The 18,780-nt window shown below is 35.0% G+C and overlaps 1 long non-coding RNA gene across 2 annotated transcripts in view; it reads right to left on the bottom strand.

The window, feature by feature from the left end:
• The window catches only part of LOC116176933, a 213,897-nt gene that overhangs the window by 28,963 nt on the left and 166,154 nt on the right, over positions 1-18,780 (bottom strand). For both annotated transcript variants that reach the window (XR_004146559.1, XR_004146558.1), the window contains exon 5: positions 1,836-1,876. This is a non-coding gene — a long non-coding RNA (uncharacterized LOC116176933). The remainder of the gene's footprint in view (positions 1-1,835; positions 1,877-18,780) is intronic.

The following is an 18,780-nucleotide window of genomic DNA, read 5'->3' as shown; positions in this document are numbered from 1 at the left end:
TACACATTTATGGCATATTTTGATAAATCTTCGGCATCTTTAAGTAACGAATGAATTTTTGGTTTCCTGCATAAAACATACGAACTCATCAGCCACCTTTTTCACTACATCGCTGCACTTACCAAAATCCATTCACTGCAACAAGTTGTGCCCACATCTACTGCACGTTGCAAATTGAATTACAAACTTGCTCATCCTGTTCACAAGTAGTTTTACACGCTAACTGTAAAACTTTTTGTCTGAAAATTCGAATTAACTGTGCCCTTTGTGTACCTAATGCACAATGTAGCTTCTATTTTAATAGAATAGATGAAATTCAGTTTGCTTTGTGAGTTAAACCTCAACCGCTAGTTTCTAGATAATCCATTTTACTTTACTTTTCATTGGGTAATCCCGCAAAGTATACGCTTCGGGGTGTATTCACCCTTACTTGCAATTTTAGATTATGAAAGCTTACTAACCTGAACGACAATCGCTTCTCATTAACGTTTAAACGTTACGAAAGCTATTGAGGATGCGGGAAAAAAGTAAAAGTGCCTATTATTATACGTGTCAAAAAACTTCCTAAGCCGTTATAGGTTTTAAGGGAGATTAGGACAAACATCGGGACGCGTAACGTCTATGGGTTAAGAACATATTATTTAAAATGCCCCAGTCTGCCTTAAGGCTTTTGAGCTGAAACCGTCGTTCAATTTCCTCTTCGTTCGGGAAATCAATTCAGTTTGTTTGCGTACTTTATACCAAGCGTATTATTATGGAGCAGGTGATATGTGAAATCGCTGCATAATTTTGACATGATTGGAATACAGAAACGAATATTGCGTAAGGCAACTTTAATAATTGAAACCGGAGTCGGTTGTGTACGATCACGTAGGGATCGTTCTGTGTGGTTTTTATTGAACCTTTTCCAATAATATCAATATTAAGGCGCTAGAAATGTGATATTCCAATCTAATTAAACTTCTCAGTCTTGGGGATACGGTTACGGGATTTGTCCGCCTTTAATCTGGTAATACTAATTTGTCAATTAACATTCATAATCTCCCCTGTTATTATTCATGTGCAAAGTGCAGTCTATGTAAATTGCATGCGCTCTTTAAGCTCTCCGATTTATTTAGCGCTTTAGTTGTGGTGTATTACCACTTGGGTTTATAAGACGATGGTGTACTATAATATGTTTCTACTGTATGGTGCAAGCTGTACAAATTATTTACACTTTTGCGCGTTGTGTTCCTTATTTACCACACTTGTTTACTGGTGTTTTGTTTCACATGCCCCAAGCCATCTTTTGATTAATTCCGCCTACAACTAATTCTTCCCACACAGATTTCTATCGTATTGTATCGGGTATCCCAAACATCGGGGCGCCAGCAGGCTTTCCTTAAAATATGATACGCCCACTAGACTTTGTGGAGAACGTTTCGTGACTTTTTCTGGAAAGTTTCCGTTTGCTATATAAACAAATTAAAGCGCGTTTAAGTTCTAATTTCGACGCTGAAGTGATGAATAGTTTCCGCTCGTGTTATATCTTATAAATTTGTGTACAAGTGAGTGATAAATAATACTTAACTTATCAATCAATCCATTTAAGGACTTTTATAAATTCGTTATTAATTAATTGTAAATAAATAAATTACTAACCTCTAACCGTTTAGTTGTAAACAGTGGTTAGTTTTAGAACACTTTACGGAACGATGGAGGCGATTTTGCCAAAATTTAATCACACCAAGACGATTTAACGAAACTCTTATAAAACATTTAGCATCCCCAGACCACGTAGATAGATAAATGAAACATAATAAAAAATAAGAATAAAAAAATACAAATTCACTTACCAAAAGTTACATATTCCAACCAATAGGCCACCTGATTACATCTGAAACAAACAATAAAACATGAAAATGAAAGAATGGAATACTTATAGCTACATTTTAACCTAATGTTACGAGTTAAAGAAGAATTTTGAAGATACGTTAGTTGGTAACCTTGGGGTTGTTTCAATGAGGATCACAATACACAAGCCCTTATAGAAAGCTAATTGCTTAGATAATTTTGGCCCTTAGTTTTTAGAGTTGAATTGTGAAATATTTTTTCAATTCTGGTTCTACAAAAGTTCCACAATCAAAGTTATCATTTTCCATTTTTGTTCTAATTGGATTCGGCGCGTTGTATATTCGAACGGTAGGCGCGGAGGGTCATCCAGGAAGAACTAGCAAAAACCATTTAAAAAAACGAACGCATGCCGGCTGTAAAGCTGTCATCATCACCGAGGTACTACTTAGTACCAATATTGTAAGTGATTCTAAAAAGTTTAATGGGGCGGTCTCATACTTTTAAATATTAAACCTTAATAATAATCTTGTAATATTGGTATATATTGGCTAAGATCTGCACCTCTTTCTTTAGCTATTTGATGTGGTTTAATAGTTTACCGAGGTGATACGCCGAGATCAACTAAACAACCAAAATTTCAAATGGCGACCTTAAGATTCCAAAATTTAAAAAATAAAAAAAAGAATTCGTGGTAGAAGGAAAACTGAGATGATCGTTGCCAAGCTCTTAAAAAATCTTCTAGCAAACAAGATTCGACTAAAAGGTATAACATAGCAGAATATGTATCGGTTGTCACTCCCAGAGTACTTAATGCCCTTAATTCGGTTTCAGTACGATCATATAACTAGAGAGACTGGGTTTTTGATTAGGAGATAATGCCTCATTTAATACTAAATTAAGAGACAAGTCTTTAATCACGCGCAACAAGTTTATTGGCCTGGTAAACGTTGCAAGTGCAAGTGCAACGTGTTTCTTATAGTATTTTTTTTATTATACCTGCAATATAATTTAAAAGGGAAATAAAATAAAATCATATTGTCTAATTAAGTGGGTTGGATTGATCTGTCGTAGATAATCACCTATTTATTATATTACCACAGCAAACAGAAGACTGATATAGGTACTATGCGAAGTGCTGCTTCATCATCCACCCCTTTCTGGCGAATAGCATAGATACTACGCAATGAACTGCGTGTCAATTCAGGGTAGGAATTCCAACGTATCCTAATACAACCACAAAACTCTGATGGAATTACTATTACATAATTCACCTAACAAAGAGATTGGTACGAGTATATAATTTTTGCTACAAAACGGCTGCAATCCCGCAATATTTTATAAAGTAGAAAAGTTGACTTACTATATGCAACTTATATAATTTTCCGTATATCTTGGTATAATAAAGCAGAAAAGATGATAAAATAAGAACTAGAATATTGAAGTTCAAAAGAACCTTTCATGTTTGGGTTTGTTGAGTGTAACTAAAACTTTCTGTAACGATACACGTAATTATTATGCCTTTAGCATAGAAAAGTTTCGAACCATAAACATTTAATACAGGATGACGTACGTCATCGTGTTAACTTCCGAACTTACCTACTCCGCAACCCTTTATTAATGTGAATTATGAAACAAAATTTTAGCTTTTCAATTTCAAACTTTCGGACGGGCTATAGCGGTTACACTAACTCTAATGAAAGGTTTATGTTGCTTTCGTATAATTATGTAGCGGGCGTCGTCCCCATTTAAAATTGCGAAAATTGAGATTTTGTTAACAAACTTTTAATTTCGAAATCGGAAAAGCAAGTTGGATAACGGTTCGATAACGAATGCATTTCGGAGGGTGACTGTCAGGAGGTTTAAATTATTGCCTTCAAGCTCAACTTTTAAATCGATACTTTAGAGGACATACCTACAAGTCCATTATTATCTATTCTATCAAAACCAATGTACCGGTTTATCATAATTTCTTTTTATATTTTCCTGAGATTCTTTAAAAATCAATAAAGAAATAAAAACACTCTTTCTCATTACCGCTGTTATAGTTCTACAAGATGCAAAATTGCAATACCATACGGATTCTAAGATTTCCGAAATCTTGCTGTTCATTTTTATCTTGGGCACTATAAAAGGAATTGAGAGTTATTGTTTTTAAAAAAATTACGGTTCTACATGCAATACAAAACGGCTTCAAATTTGCTCCAAGGTTGATATCTTTAAGAAACCACAGATTCAGATTTTCCAAAGTAATTTTGTTAAAACTTCAATCAACTACAAATTACGACAATTTCCCTTAAAGATGTTTAAACCTTCATTTGACATAAGTAAATAAATATCCCTGTACCTCAGAATCAGAATTTCCTTGTAGACAACGCTGTTGGTACACAATAATATGTCCGGAACGTTCGCTTTATAACGATAATGGTGCGGACAATTAACTGATGGCGTTATAAATTGGAAATTTTCCTCCCGGAAACGTTTCTAGGTGAAATTTCCGGTGAAGCAAAAGTTCTATAGGTATAGTTCCTTTGAATGATTAATTTCTGTGTTGTAAGCAACATAAAACTTTGGTATTAACGTTATCACTGAGCGGAAAATTTTACACGTTAAATTTCTAGTAATGAATTCCACAAAGTTCAATCTCCTGTTGCTCAGTAACCACGTTAAGTAACTTAACGGTATTTTCTTGCACTAGTAGTAAAGGAAAATAAATATCCGAATCTAATCCAAACACCAGACCGGACAAACGAGATTTCCGAAACTAATTATGAGGTCGCTGCATATACCGGGTGAATATTCCCAAACCGAACATAGGGAATTAACATGGGAAAAAGGTTTTTTGTAGATAGTTGTTCCCCATGTTAACTTAGAGGGTTTATAATGACACCAAACAAAAGAAGATTTTTTTCCTCGTCCAATGATATACGAATTTGTTCATTTTCAGGTGTATTTCTCACTATTTTATATAAAATTCTGCAAAAAATCCACTTATCAAAATCATGTTAAGAGTCTTCTGTACCCACTGCACCCAATGTAAATTTCCATAAGAGCGGCCGCCATAAAATCAAGTTGTTTTTCAAAAAAAATTTTTTTTAAGAACTATTTTATAAATTTAGGCCTTTATCTACAAAATGTTCGGGCTATTTTTTTTAAGTTTATAGCAACTGAATATCGATTGTTTAAAGATTAGATGTTTTGCATCGATTATTGCGCTAATCTGTTTTATATTTTTACTCTGGAACAAAACGGTTTATGGAAAAGTAAAGCGACAGTTTTTTAGCTAAGTTACTTCTAAACATTACCCCATAAAATGAAATCATATTTTTTTGTATATAAATTCTGTATCTTGGCGGGCGGTAAATCAACAATTTGAGTGTAACAAGTAGCGCCGCTGCACAGTGTCGACGGGAACTAACTAAGGACCAAAAAAGGAGTTGACTAAGCAAGAATAGCATCTTGTTTCTTGCAACTATAATCATCTATACACCATAATGTAAAAAAGTTGCGCTTAGGTAAAGAAGACTCTTAAGCCATAACTATAAAAAAGCAGATTCAAACGTCGAAATAAATATCAGTTTATGACAACTGGTTCACTGAGGAAAAAGTATTTATAATAAACAACGTTTAGAGCGGAATTATTTACTCTAGTAGGTACGCAATATTTGTTTTCCGTGCATTTTAATGAGCGTCCCATTCCGTCTGTGTGAAAACCTATTTCAATTCTTTAGGAAATTTCCATGGCTTAACATGATTTTGCTAATTGGATTTATTGCCAAATTTTTGATAAAATAATGAGAAATATACTTGAAAATAAACTAATTCGAATATCATTAGATGAGAAAAAATTTTTTGACGTCATTAAAAACTCTCTAAGTTAACATGGGGAGCAACGATCGGCAAAAAACATTTTTCCCATGTTAATTGCCCATGTTCGGTTTTAAAATATTCATCCGGTATATAGTAACAAAAACGACCACTAATTCCACCAACTACTTAACTGACTTTTACAATAATTCCACCAAATATAATTTATTGGAAAATTCGACCCATTATTTTTTCACCCTGTGGATTTTCCATGATATGTAATGTCTAAATGGTGCGAATCTTTACAAAAATCCCAATTTGCTTATCTCTATAGAAATTCCTAAAATTAAATTAAGAGCTACCGTTACAATTAGTAAAGTGAAAGTAATCCGATATTTTAAAATTTTCGCTCATATTTCAATTTCGATAATTTTTAGTATGGAATTAAATAAGACTAGGTTTTGAAATGAAAGCCCGGTAATGTGGTCAACTTTTCCAAAACTCGTCCATTCGTTTGGACTAAACTGTCTGCGCCGAAAGTTGGGTAAGATGGAAGATTCTGATTCCCCAATACAATACCTCCCTTACTAACACGTGGGTGGTAAAAACAATAAGACGCAATAACTAATCTCACACAATTATACAAGTTATGCAATCTTGTGGAAACGTTAAGAGATGTAGTATGCATTTGTTAACAATAAAAAAAAGTGCTACTGTTTGACTTTTTTCCGTCCGTCTGCGTGTCTGCGGAATTTTTTGCAATAAGTAGCCCTCGAGGTAGCCTATACCTTGGAGGAGTGGCCTTCAAGTTTTGTCATTCGAATTTGGGTTCGGGCATGGATATTTGTAAAGGTATAGTCAATAGTGGATTGAGTTGGCAGAGCAGCCTTGGCTGAAACCCCGCCCACTCAAAAATAAAGGTTAAAAAAACAAATAAAAAACTACCACCCTTCTTTTTCGTGCCCCTAATAAAAACAGAGGGTTGGAAGGGGAGGGAGGGTTAGTTTTATCCGTCATGGTACTCTAATGAACGAAGAGAATTAATTTCTACCAACCATAGTCCTCCTCCTCGAGCCCTTAACGGAATCTGATATAATTCCTTAGATTCTTTTTGCATTATATAGCGTAGATTTTGAATGTATACCAAGCGGCCTTTAAATGTTTATGTATAAAGATCCCCGTTAATCATTTAGCAAGAAGGTAAACATCGATAAATATAGCATGCTACTACCTTATAAGTTATAACCCAACCATACTAAGCTAAATCGATTTTTCGTGCGTTAAATTTAGCTATTGCATGTGGGGTCGAAGAAATGATTAAGAATAGGGGTGCAAAAGCTTGTCACACTAGTATAGAGTATAGTAGCATTTTCATCCCTCTGAAACTTTGTTCATTGTCAAATTTAGTGAAGGGGTAAAACGAGGGCTAAAATTTTGGATATACCCAATTTTACAAAAGGGATGCGAATTTCAAATTACATTAATCTACCTTTCAATTTGGACCCTCGTACGGATTTCGGAAAGAAATTTTTAGGAATAAAAAAAATGTCCTGTTGTTTACGTTTTGTCCGTCCGTCCGTCCGTCCGCACGTCTGTCCATCCGTCCGTCCGGATCCACTTCTGCGGTTTTGAACTGTTTTTAGGGGAAATGTCCTAGAGACGTATACCTTGAAAATGTGAATAACGGCCTTCAAATTTGGTTGTCTTAAGGGGGGTCACCCCTCATTAATTATTTCCGAAGATGCTGTTTCTGAAATATAAGACAAGCAATTTATCTCAGATTTTGCATACGCATTCCTGTAGTGGTGCCATGTGAAACTTTGGAAAATTGTGGAGAGAGGAAGAGGAGTATACACACACGTTCTACTCTGGAATTGTATTTGACACACTATCTATAACTGTTTTCCGCGGTTGCTTTCCAATATCAGGTGAGACAGGAAGGGGGGGCAGAAATTTGGTATTATCTTTCAAGGCACTCTAATTAAGGGTCTGAACGAAAGGAACTATTATCTACCAACTACCGCCCTTCTCTCTTAACTCTTATCCAAATTGACGGAAGCGGAGACACTGGCACTGGCACTGGCACTGGCTGTTCTTCATGATACTCTAATGAAAGGTCTCGATGAAAGGAATTAATTTCTACCAACCATGCTCCTCCTCCTCGACCCCTTATCGTGATCGGCTATAATTGTTTATACCTTTAGAGCGGCTTATCGAAGGAAGTACTCAAAAAGGGTGGAAAAAGATATATCCATTGGTAATGTTAACACGCGGATATCGCGAAAACGGTTTGTCGGAGCCTCGGAGGAGAGTACAAATGGAATGTCTGGACGACACGCATCTACTGGTGACGTCAAAACTTTTAGTGCAAATTTATGCAGAACGGAGTGTCGGAGGAGGGTACTCACAAAGGGCGGAAAGATTATCTAAAGCTAAACGAGTCACATCTACTGGTGATGGGAAAACTTAAAGGACACACAAAGGGAAAAACAATATTTTGGAGAATTTCTCTAAGAAAAACCTGCTCATTTAAAGTATAGTCTGTACTAATGTGAGAAGCATTTGCACCCCTATTCCAAGACGTAATAGTTTCTGCGACCCCATGCCATAGCTAAATTTGACGCACAAATTGAAAAAATTATAAATGAATGTATTTGCATTCTTCTAAAATGTATGCAAATTAACAAATATGTGTGAAAATTCAAAAGGGTGTAACGAAGTTTGCAAAACTTTTGAAATTTTGTGCAAAGGTACACTTTCAAAGGCGCCAAAATCTGGCAAGGCACCAAAACCTGATCCGGCACCGCTTTGAAAAATACCTAGTTACGCCACTGTACAAGTGCAGAAACAGCACTGAAATGCCTTTATGACAATACGCAGTACACATTGCGTATAAAAACATAAGATGTAATGCCCGAATGGAATACGTGAAGGTTTATTTGATGCCCGCACAAATTTCTAACCGTAAAGGATAATCTTATTTACAAAATTTTCCGATCCGATTGTAGAAATTCGCATTTTAAATACAATGAGCAGATCCATTAATTAGCGTCGTAATATAATATAATTAAAACTATAATTGAGATCCTTAATCATGATTTTAACAGCGGATATTTTTGGCTTAGGTGAAATAAGGATATAGTACGGATTTGTTTGGCGGATTTCGGAAACTCTTTTCGTGGTTATCCCATAGAGACTGTGCTTAGCCGCGGTCTATATGGGAGATTGCTACGTTTATTTAGTCCATAATGAGGTGATCCAATAAGACTAAGGAAAGCTCGTATAGGGTTGCGGAGCTTAATTTACTTTTTCAAAAGTATCGCTGACCTTCCTTTGAATGAAATTGTGAACTAGAATTAATGCCTAAAGCATGTAAGGGCGTAATCAGCGGGGTTTTATGTATCTCGCATTGCACATTAATGTTCACGGGGACGCTAACTGAGTAAAAAGCGTCGTCATATTTAAAATTTTTAAGTAGCTTGAAGAGTTGTTAAAAAAGGGCTAGCGCAGTAACTCCCACTTTATGAGCATTTTGTGAGTATGTAATGTTTCTGATATAAAAATGGCAATTACACTTGCGTGACTTATTATGTGCTTAACCATTATTACACGCCACTATTTAAAAAAATCGGTGAACGTTATGCGAGAACTGAAATCGGTCATGCAAATACGTATAGATAGTTCTGCTGCGAAGTCGTAGGGGTGGCTCAAGATTGTATTGAATTTTTGAGGTTTTGGACGTAATAACATTTACCCCGCGACAGCGGAAATTAATCCGTTTTTCCTCAGACATTCGTGTCAACTACGTGCACTCCTTTTTAAATAAATGCACCACGTATAATTTGCATAACAAAAACAACTGGAAGCAAAAACAGAATTATAACTAGCCCGAAATGTTCCCTTGTTTTTCAGCTAACAGATCCTATCATAACATTTGCGCTAAACAAGTATCTCGCTAAATAAACTGTGAGAAACTAAAACTTCCCTGTCGACAAGGGCCGGAATGAATAAAACTGTTCAACTCGTTCAAACAAAAAATAAAATCATCTTCAATCTCGATCTATTGAACTCTTAGAAAATTACCCATTCAGGTTTATTCAAAGTAAAACAAATTTGTGATACCAGTAACACAAAAATTAGAGGTTTTATGCATTTACGAAATGGAATATTTTTATTATACAAAAGTAGCGTAATGCATTCTCTAAGAATGTGACCAATTGAAGTAGAAAAAGAACGCAGGGGTGGCATTTTTTCCTTTCTACCCCAGAAGGTAACAAACACATTCCAATATAGGGTTTTCAATACACGCAACATCGTGGATAACTTGATTGAAGGGTGGATTCCAGAGCTAGTTCCTTTCTTTTATGCCTAGTTGATAAAGCCACACCGTTAAAAATATTGTTTTTCATCAATGAAATTTTCTGAATGATGCAGCATATTAAACTACTTACAAGAGCAATCTTTAATTAAAAAAGCATGTATTTAATCAGTTTCGGTTGTTGGTTGGCTTTTAAAACGCTTTATGGCTCAATAACTTCCTGTTCAGAAACATAACGCGATGTTACAGTATCGGTCAATTTTTAATTCTACCGTTTCTGCGTTTAAGCATTTCCCCCAATCGTACGATCGCTCGCTCGATGGCTTCATATACATCGATTTAAAAGATAAAGGATGGACCGATTACGATGAAATTTTTCAGTTGGATTCTTTATCAAATTTGTAAATCGGCAATGTAGGCCAAAAAATAGGGAAGGCCCTTTTCCTCCGTTAGTTATGAACCAAATTGTATGAAATTCAAATTGGGCATAGCTCTAGCTCATGCTAAAAGTTGAGCCTAATCGATTCAATATTCCCAGTATCTCTTTTTAAATATCTTCAGTAAAAAATAAAAACGATTGAGTAAAATTTCGTTTTATTCCGGATATCTCCGAAAGTAGCGGCAATTTTTTCAGTTTCAAAACTGCATTTTGTTAAGCAACAAAATACGTAACTTTGTATAATAAAAATTTTTCATTTTAGAGGGGCTCCAAAAGTATTTTGCCGGACAATTTTAATCTGTGCTTAAAATGGTCTCTAATAATATGTTAAAACAATGCAAATAAAATTTTTGAAAAAAAGTATATTTATATTTTGTGGCCTTCAAACAAGTAACTTACGAATTTTTAGTTGAAAGGGGATAAAATCTTTGCAAATGGCATTTCCTCATGACATCGATCGATGTAGAATTTTTTCGACATTTAAAAGTGCAAAAAAATGCAAGGAACATTTCATTTGAAAAAATCCACCTTTTAAGGTTTGAACTTATTAAACTTGACCATCAACTTTAAACACCCTGTAGAAGGGCGATCAAAATTTAAATCATTCGCACGTAGCTACACGTCAGTATTGTTGATTTTGGAAGACTGTTTGAAATTCAAGTGAACGGAGATATAGCTACAGGGGCCTAAAGAAAAGCAGTCAAACGTCAAAAATTTTGAAAAATCTTGAATAATCTTTGATGCTAAGTAGAGGGAAATGTATCAAACGACGTAGATTTTCATGTAGATTTCGAAAATGCAATAAAATATAGGGTGTTCCATTTAAAATAAAGAAGGAAGTGAAACGATCACGATATTTTCTTGTTGGTGTGCCAATTTTCAGATTTAATTTATTACAGAGAAGTCTGAATACTTTTAGGTAACGGTTTGCGTGAAACAGCCTGTATAGTATCTTATTATAACGAAGCGTATTCAAATAGCTTTCAAAGTCACCAACGCAAATTGATACCTAATTACTAACATATTTATTTAGTTCCAACTAAGTTTGAATTCCAAACAGCGTGAGCAAAGATAATTTTGTAAAGTGCCGAATATGAATATTACTCCCAGTGTTGTAATAAACATGATTTGTTTGTCTTCCAACCCTACGTAATTACATTTTTTTTATTTAGAACGTGCCCCTTCGGAATAATTAGACTAATAAGCTTTGATTCGATTTTTCCTCTAAAACCCTCGTTAAATCGATCTTATACATATTCAAAATTAATAATCAAAACAACTAAATTCTATTGCACGAGGCAAGTTAAAACAATAGACGTCTAAGCTCTAAATTGGAAGGGCTAACCAAACAACGCCTTCGGGAAAATTTTCTATTGTGATCCCGAACAGTTTCTGTGTAACATAAGTAAGCCGTCGTAACGTTTGAGCTACGTTAATTTGAATGCACGTACCGTAAATCGCTAATTTTCGCTGATGTAGAGCGTTTCGCCAGGTAATCAATTTGTTAATCACTCAGGAAGGGAAGGAAATAGACCACGCCTTACGTACGAGTATAAAATTTAATGGAACATAAAGGATTGACCTACCTACGTTTTGAGTCATTGCCAGAACAGTAGAGCAAATGAAAAGGACTCAACTACATTTTAATTGCCTCGCTCAACCTAAATGAGGTGTTTTAATTTGAAGCTTTTTTGCTATGAAACCGAAATAATTCTTCTTGACATTTATACACCTTTCAGAAACGAAACTTAGATTTCGCATTCAGATAATAATTTATCTGAATAGCAAATCGCAAGTTTCCCTTAATAAACCCAGCGGGTTCTCTTTTAATGTGCTCATGATTTTTCTGCCGGTTTGGGCATGCATCTAGGACGGTTTAAGTGACAGTGAAAAGGGTAAAAACCGTGATCGATCCAGGAAACCCAATTAAGCCTATTTTTTAACGTCAACTTATGAAATGAAATACATCCTTCATCGTAAGGTGTTTTGATGCACGCATTTAATCATAATCTTCATGGAAAAAGAAAGATTTGTAAATTGTACAAGTTCGTAGGAACAAAATGGCATTGACCGTTTAAACAATAAATCGATACAACGGGGTGCGAAACAACAGATTATCCTAAATTCATTATTATTCTGGCTTGGACTAATTAACTTAAACATGAACCTGATTTTTTCTCTATTTATACTTGCTCGTAAAACAAGCACTAGTTGACCAGATAGTTTTCCATATTTTCTGCTAATAATTCGAAATTCAAAGCAATTTACGTGACCACCTTTTCTATGAAATACCCATAAATTAATTTTCAAAATTTTCGTTCACAATTTACCCTAAAAATAATTACAATCAACCAATTTGGAGGTTTTTTTTACTGAATTTTGAACAAACCTTTAAAACAAAGATGAATTTTTTATACCCAATCCAATTTCACGAGGTTCATAAATAAAATGTTCAACTGCATATAATACAAAGGGCTTAAAAATTGTTCTTTAGGTGAAATTCTTTAAGAACGTACCAATTAGAATTTACTTTAGATTTCAGATTCTTCCTGCTGAACTTAATTAGTTAGACCAGCAAGCAAGAGTTCAGTTATAATGCACGGTTCAAACAAACAGTTTTTTTAAGGGAGAAAGTTTCACTGTACACGTTCATAGACGGAAAGTTTCGTTTACAAATTTATAAGTTCTAACGCCATTGTTCAATCGTATTTAGTTGCATAACCACGTAACTTAACACCAGAATGTTAAGAAAAGTTCCTTCTAAGGTAAAATAAAGTGCGGTTCAAAAATATCAGCGTCATAGTTGGCGGTGATAAGGTGTTTATCCTGAACGAACCTTAATGCACTTACCAGGCGGACTTGTACATTTATTTCGAGCTGTGGATTAAATTAAAAATTCAAGTCTCTACTTCAGCAATCAATCAATATTGATTGGAGGCCAAAATGACAACACTTTTTACAATATAAATTATTTAGTGGCCTCCTCATCCATTTCTCACCTCCTCCTCGCCTCATCCAGCACGTCATTCCTATTTCTCCCTGTTATTTCCACCTCCGTAGAGTTCCATAACATGTGTTCTATATCGTCTTCTTCCTCTCCGCATAGTCTACATTTTCTTTCTTCTTCTTGTCACCATTTCTTTTTCCCTCTCTCTTCATTTCCTCACCTGAAATTGTTTTAATATTTTTCCTTTTTTAGTCTACATTTTCTTTCTTCTTCTTGTCACCATTTCTTTTTCCCTCTCTCTTCATTTCCTCACCTGAAATTGTTTTAATATTTTTCCTTCCTTCCCACAAATATTTGGGTAGCTCCTATCCCCCATTTATCTTTCCTTTTGCTGTTAGTTTCTCTCTCTAAACCCCTTTCCTCTGTTCTCACTAATGGTACTCCATCTATATTCATCATCTTCTACTATTAGTTTCCTATATCCCCATCTAACTTTTTGCTCGTTCCTTTTTCCCTTTCCGCAACCTCTGATTTCTCTTTGTACTCTTTTTTCTTAATATGTCAACTCGTCATCTATGTATATCTAGCTCTCCTTTAACTTTCCCTTTTGGCTCATAGCCTCCCTCTTTTTTTCCCTTGTTGGTTCCAAGATTACTACCGTATTTCCCCTATTTCAAAAGTTTTCGCCTCTTTTACATCCGCGCTACTCGTAGGTGCTTCGTTCTCTCTCGCCTTTTCCCTTTTTCTATCACTACTTCATTTATCGTTATATTGTTCTATATTTTTCCTTTTTTTTCTCTTATTTTCTTCTACAAGTTTTTTTATTCTTTCTATTAGTTTTTATTGTCTCATTGCTCTTCCTCCTTCTTCATTTCTTCTCTTAATCCTATTTCCTCCGTCTTCTCTTTCTTTTATCTATTTGCCACTCTTCTTATTTCCTTCTGTACTTCTTCCGTCAATTTCTCCATCGCTTTCTCCACAGTTTCTTCTTCCCCTCCCCTTAATTCGTGCCCTGTCCTCTTTTCTATTCCGCGCTCTCTCTCCTTCTCACCGCTTTCATTTGCTCCGGTGATCTTTCTAAACACGTCGAACCACTCTTCCTCTTTCGGTTCTTTCCTCTGTTTACTCATTCATTACACTCATCCCCGATCGCGTTAGAGGCTTGCCCTCCTCAACGTAGGAGGCATTCGCCCCTCACAGAAATTGACTGGTTAAAAGATTCTTAAGGACCATCAAACACTTTTAAATGCTTATTAAGTGATTAAAATTTCACTAGTAAGTTGTGGCAATCATTAAAGACTCTTGGAAAAAACATATGGTCCCACACTCTCTGCACAGTCACTCAAATTTCTGAGTGCCGAAGACCCTTAAAGACCCAATAAACGAACCTATGAGCCCTCAAATATTCTAAAGCCTCAAAAAGATTCCCCTTTAGTAAACTCTTGGAGCCTTGAAACCCCTTGAAGGTTTTTAAAAACTAAAAAAATCTGTACAGCTCTTGAAAACGTCTGCAAGTCTTTGAAAACTCTTGAAGGACATCAGTCCTAATAACATTTTTAAATGATTTAAACAATTTAGAAGCTCCTGAAAGCGTCTAAACACATTTAAAACTCTTAAAGGTGGAAAGATCCTATTACTCGTAAATGCCGCGAATTAAAAAACCAAAAAGCCGAGGGTTTTAAAATATTTCGAATTCAAACAAAAGAGTCAGGAAAGGACCTTCAGGAAATTTGTCAGGATTCATAGAATTTGAAATTTTGAGATTTTTCGGGATGCCAAAAATTACTTCTCAGTATCCCAAAAATTATGGTTTAACTTTGACGCCCATTGCGCCGTCGTACAAGAGGGAGTGGTAAATAAACTTTTACCGAAGAAACACTAAAAATTGAGAGATTTAGAAATCGACAGAAAATAGTACAAATCGTTCCCGCAAAAATAAAAACTGAATGGTTGGGCGTTACCAACAGGCAATAAACTTTAAAGCAGAACATCATGCATAATGCACATATGTTTTTCTTTTCCTTTTTGAGAAGGTGCAATTTGTATTGTTGCGATAGCTATCAAAAAAAGTGTATCTACTTTAACCCTTGAAAACTCGCTATGCATACGACCGCAAAGAAAAATAGAGTGCAAATCGATTAAAGTGTCATTCGTGTTCCGCTAATAAAAATTAATATACAAATTAAATTGAAATTGCTATCATTTTTCCTAATTAAAAGTAGTACGCATTAATTCTGAACCCATCAACGATCCCTTAATATGAATTATTTAACAAACTTCCCTTTCCAATTTCTAGTAGCTTTATGGAGATGGACAGGAAATTAATTCTTGCCTTGCTCAGTTATAAATAGTTAATTAAACCACGTACTGCAATATATCAATCCGATCTACTTTGCGAAAATGTACTTGTTTCTTGTATTTGAATCGCCTTGCGGGGTTATTTTGAAATATGACGATTTTTAATTTAAACCGCTAGATGGTAAAGGCAAGAATATATACGTTTCTGTTTTTACTTCGAAACTACTTCAAGTTTTCCCTGGTGATTTTACAACTTGTAGATTATAACTCAAAGTCTCCCACAGGATCTACACTAATAAATTGCAACGATATCAAAGTTAATGATAAACGAATTCATTATTTGTAGACGCTTGCTTCGGGGAAATAATGGTTGCGATTTTGCGAGATGATAATTTGTAAAACTGACGTTGAATTTAAGTTTAAAATGATAGCTAACCTTATTCAGAGGGTGCTTTTCAGTTTATGTACGAGTCACTTTGGAAAACTCCCCTAATGAAAGTTGCAACTTTTCCATTTGCGAAAAATTGTCATATATAGCTTTTACAACTATATATCTACAAGTAAGGGTCGAAACGTTTAGCAAAGGTACGATAGGGATTTGACGGTATATGATTCAATGTCTTAGTGGCGTTTTCATTTATTTCGTTAGTACAGGATTTCGCGTTTCCCGGCTTTTTCTCTGACTTTATTGTAGATCATAATAACAATTTCGTCAAAGGTTTTATTGTGCTCAGTTTAATTCCTGGGGGGTACAGTATGATTCAGTTTTCCGTCGCAACCAATCAAATTGAGCTAAATACCTGATAATAGCAAAAAATAATACAAAACAATACCGGGATCGCGGGATCTCGAAATACCGGCATTCCGCAGCATTTTTGCGGGATTAATTCCGCACATAAATGGAGCGGGATCCCGCGGGATTTGCGGGACTGAGGAATTTGCCGACCAAGTGGACGACTCTGTTTACTTTGTTAATGAAACGCATAACGAAGAAGTTATTTTTTATATAATTGTTAAACTTTTATCGTTAAAAACTATGATGATATTGAGGCACTTTAGAAGTTCACCTTTTTGTGCTTTACAGGTGAGGTTTTTTTGAGTTCTAAGTTAGGCCGAAGGTACTTTTTTGTTAAATATTGTGATAATTAGCGACTTATTTTAATGCAGAAGTTAACTGCACAGAATTGCTTATTAATTTTGTTGCGTAGAATCCAAAACAAATCGTACTTTTTCGATCAGACTTCTCATTCAAAAGTTATAGACTAGAAACCAATTTCGAAAAAAATTCAAAGGGCTGTAACTTTTGAAATAGTAGCCCAATCTTGGAACTGTTTCAAATTATGGATTCTACAGGCCACATTCTATAAGAAAAATTTTTTCCCGGTTGATCTGAGACAATTTTTTCTTCGCGCCTCAAAAGAAGGCAGTGTATAACCTTCCTTTTTTACCAAAAATCTACTGCACCAAAATTTCTCTGGAAAACACTTTTTCTTATTAATTTTGGTGCGTAGAATCCAAAACAATTCGTACTTTTTCGATTAGATTTTTCAATCAAAAGTTATAGACTAGAAACCAATTTCGAAAAAAAATTCAAAGGGCTGTAAATTTTGAACTAGTAGCCCAATCTTGGAACAGTTTGAAATTATGGATTCTACAGGCCACATTCTATAAGAAAAATTCTTTACCGGGTCGATCTGAGACAATTTTTTTGACGGGGCTCAAAAAAAGGCAGTGTATAACCTTCCTTTTTTTACCAAAAATCGACTGCACCAAAATTTCTCGGGAAAACACTTTTTCTTATTAATTTTGGTGCGCAGAATCCAAAACAAATCATACTTTTTCGATTAGACCTCTCAATCAAAAGTTATAGACTAGAAACCAATTCCGAAAGAAAATTCAAAGGGCTGTAACTTTTGAACTAGTAGCCCAATGTTGGAACTGTTTGAAATTATGGATTCTACAGGCCACATTCTATAAGAACATTTTTTTTCCGGATCGATCAAAGACAATTTTTTTTCGGGGCTCAAAAAAAGGCACCTTCCTTTTTTCCAAAAATCGACCGCACCAAAATTTCTCGGGAAAACTCTTTTTCTTATTAATTTTGGTGCGTAGAATCCAAAACAATTCGTACTATTTCGATCAGACTTCTCAATCAAAAGTTATAGACAAAAACAAATTTCAAAATAAAATTCAAAGGGCTGTAACTTTTGAAATAATAGCCCAATCTTGGAACTGTTTGAAATTATGGATTCTACAGGCCACATTCTATAAGAAAAATTTTTTCCCGGTCGATCTGAGACAATTTTTTCTTCGCGCCTCAAAAGAAGGCAGTGTATACCCTTCCTTTTTTACCAAAAATCTACTGCACCAAAATTTCTCTGGAGAACCCTTTTTTCTTATTAATTTTGGTGCGTAGAATCCAAAACAATTCGTACTTTTTCGATCAGACTTCTCATTCAAAAGTTATAGACTAGAAATCAATTTCGAAAAAAATTAAAAGGGCTGTAACTTTTGAACTTGTAGCCCAATCTTGGAACTGTTTGAAATTATGGATTCTACAGGTCACATTTAGAGAATGCAATGCCGGGATCGCGGGATCCCGAAATACCGGGATCCCGCAGCATTTTTGCGGGATTAATCCCGCACATAAATGGAGCGGGATCCCGCGGTATTTGCGGGACTGAGGAATTTGTCGACCAAGTGGACGACTCTGTTTACTTTGTTAATGAAACGCATAACGGAGAAGTTATTTTTTATATCATTGTTAAACTTTTTTCGTTAAAAATTTACTATGATTTTTGAGGCACTTTAGAAGTTCACCTTTTTGTACTTTACAGGTGAGGTTTTTTTGAGTTCTAAGTTAGGCCGAAGGTAACTTTTTTGTTAAATATTGTGATAATTAGTGACTTATTTTAATGCAGAAGTTAACCGCACAGAATTGCTTAGTTGCCAATTTATTTAAAGTTTAAAGTTTAAAGATTAACATCTAACGATCCCGCAAATACCGGGATTGAAATTTTGCTGCGGGATTGCATTCCCTAGCCGTACCTAATCAAATCTTACAAATAAGTCGATTGTTACTCCCAGAAAGCTCCTTTCTTCCCCTTTATCTTTAACTAAACACATCTTGAAATGCCCATT

The sequence above is a fragment of the Photinus pyralis genome, unplaced genomic scaffold (assembly GCF_008802855.1).
Source record: "Photinus pyralis isolate 1611_PpyrPB1 unplaced genomic scaffold, Ppyr1.3 Ppyr1.4_LG7, whole genome shotgun sequence".
Classification (NCBI taxonomy): Eukaryota; Metazoa; Arthropoda; class Insecta; order Coleoptera; family Lampyridae; genus Photinus; species Photinus pyralis.
This window is presented reverse-complemented; position numbering and strand designations above follow the sequence as displayed.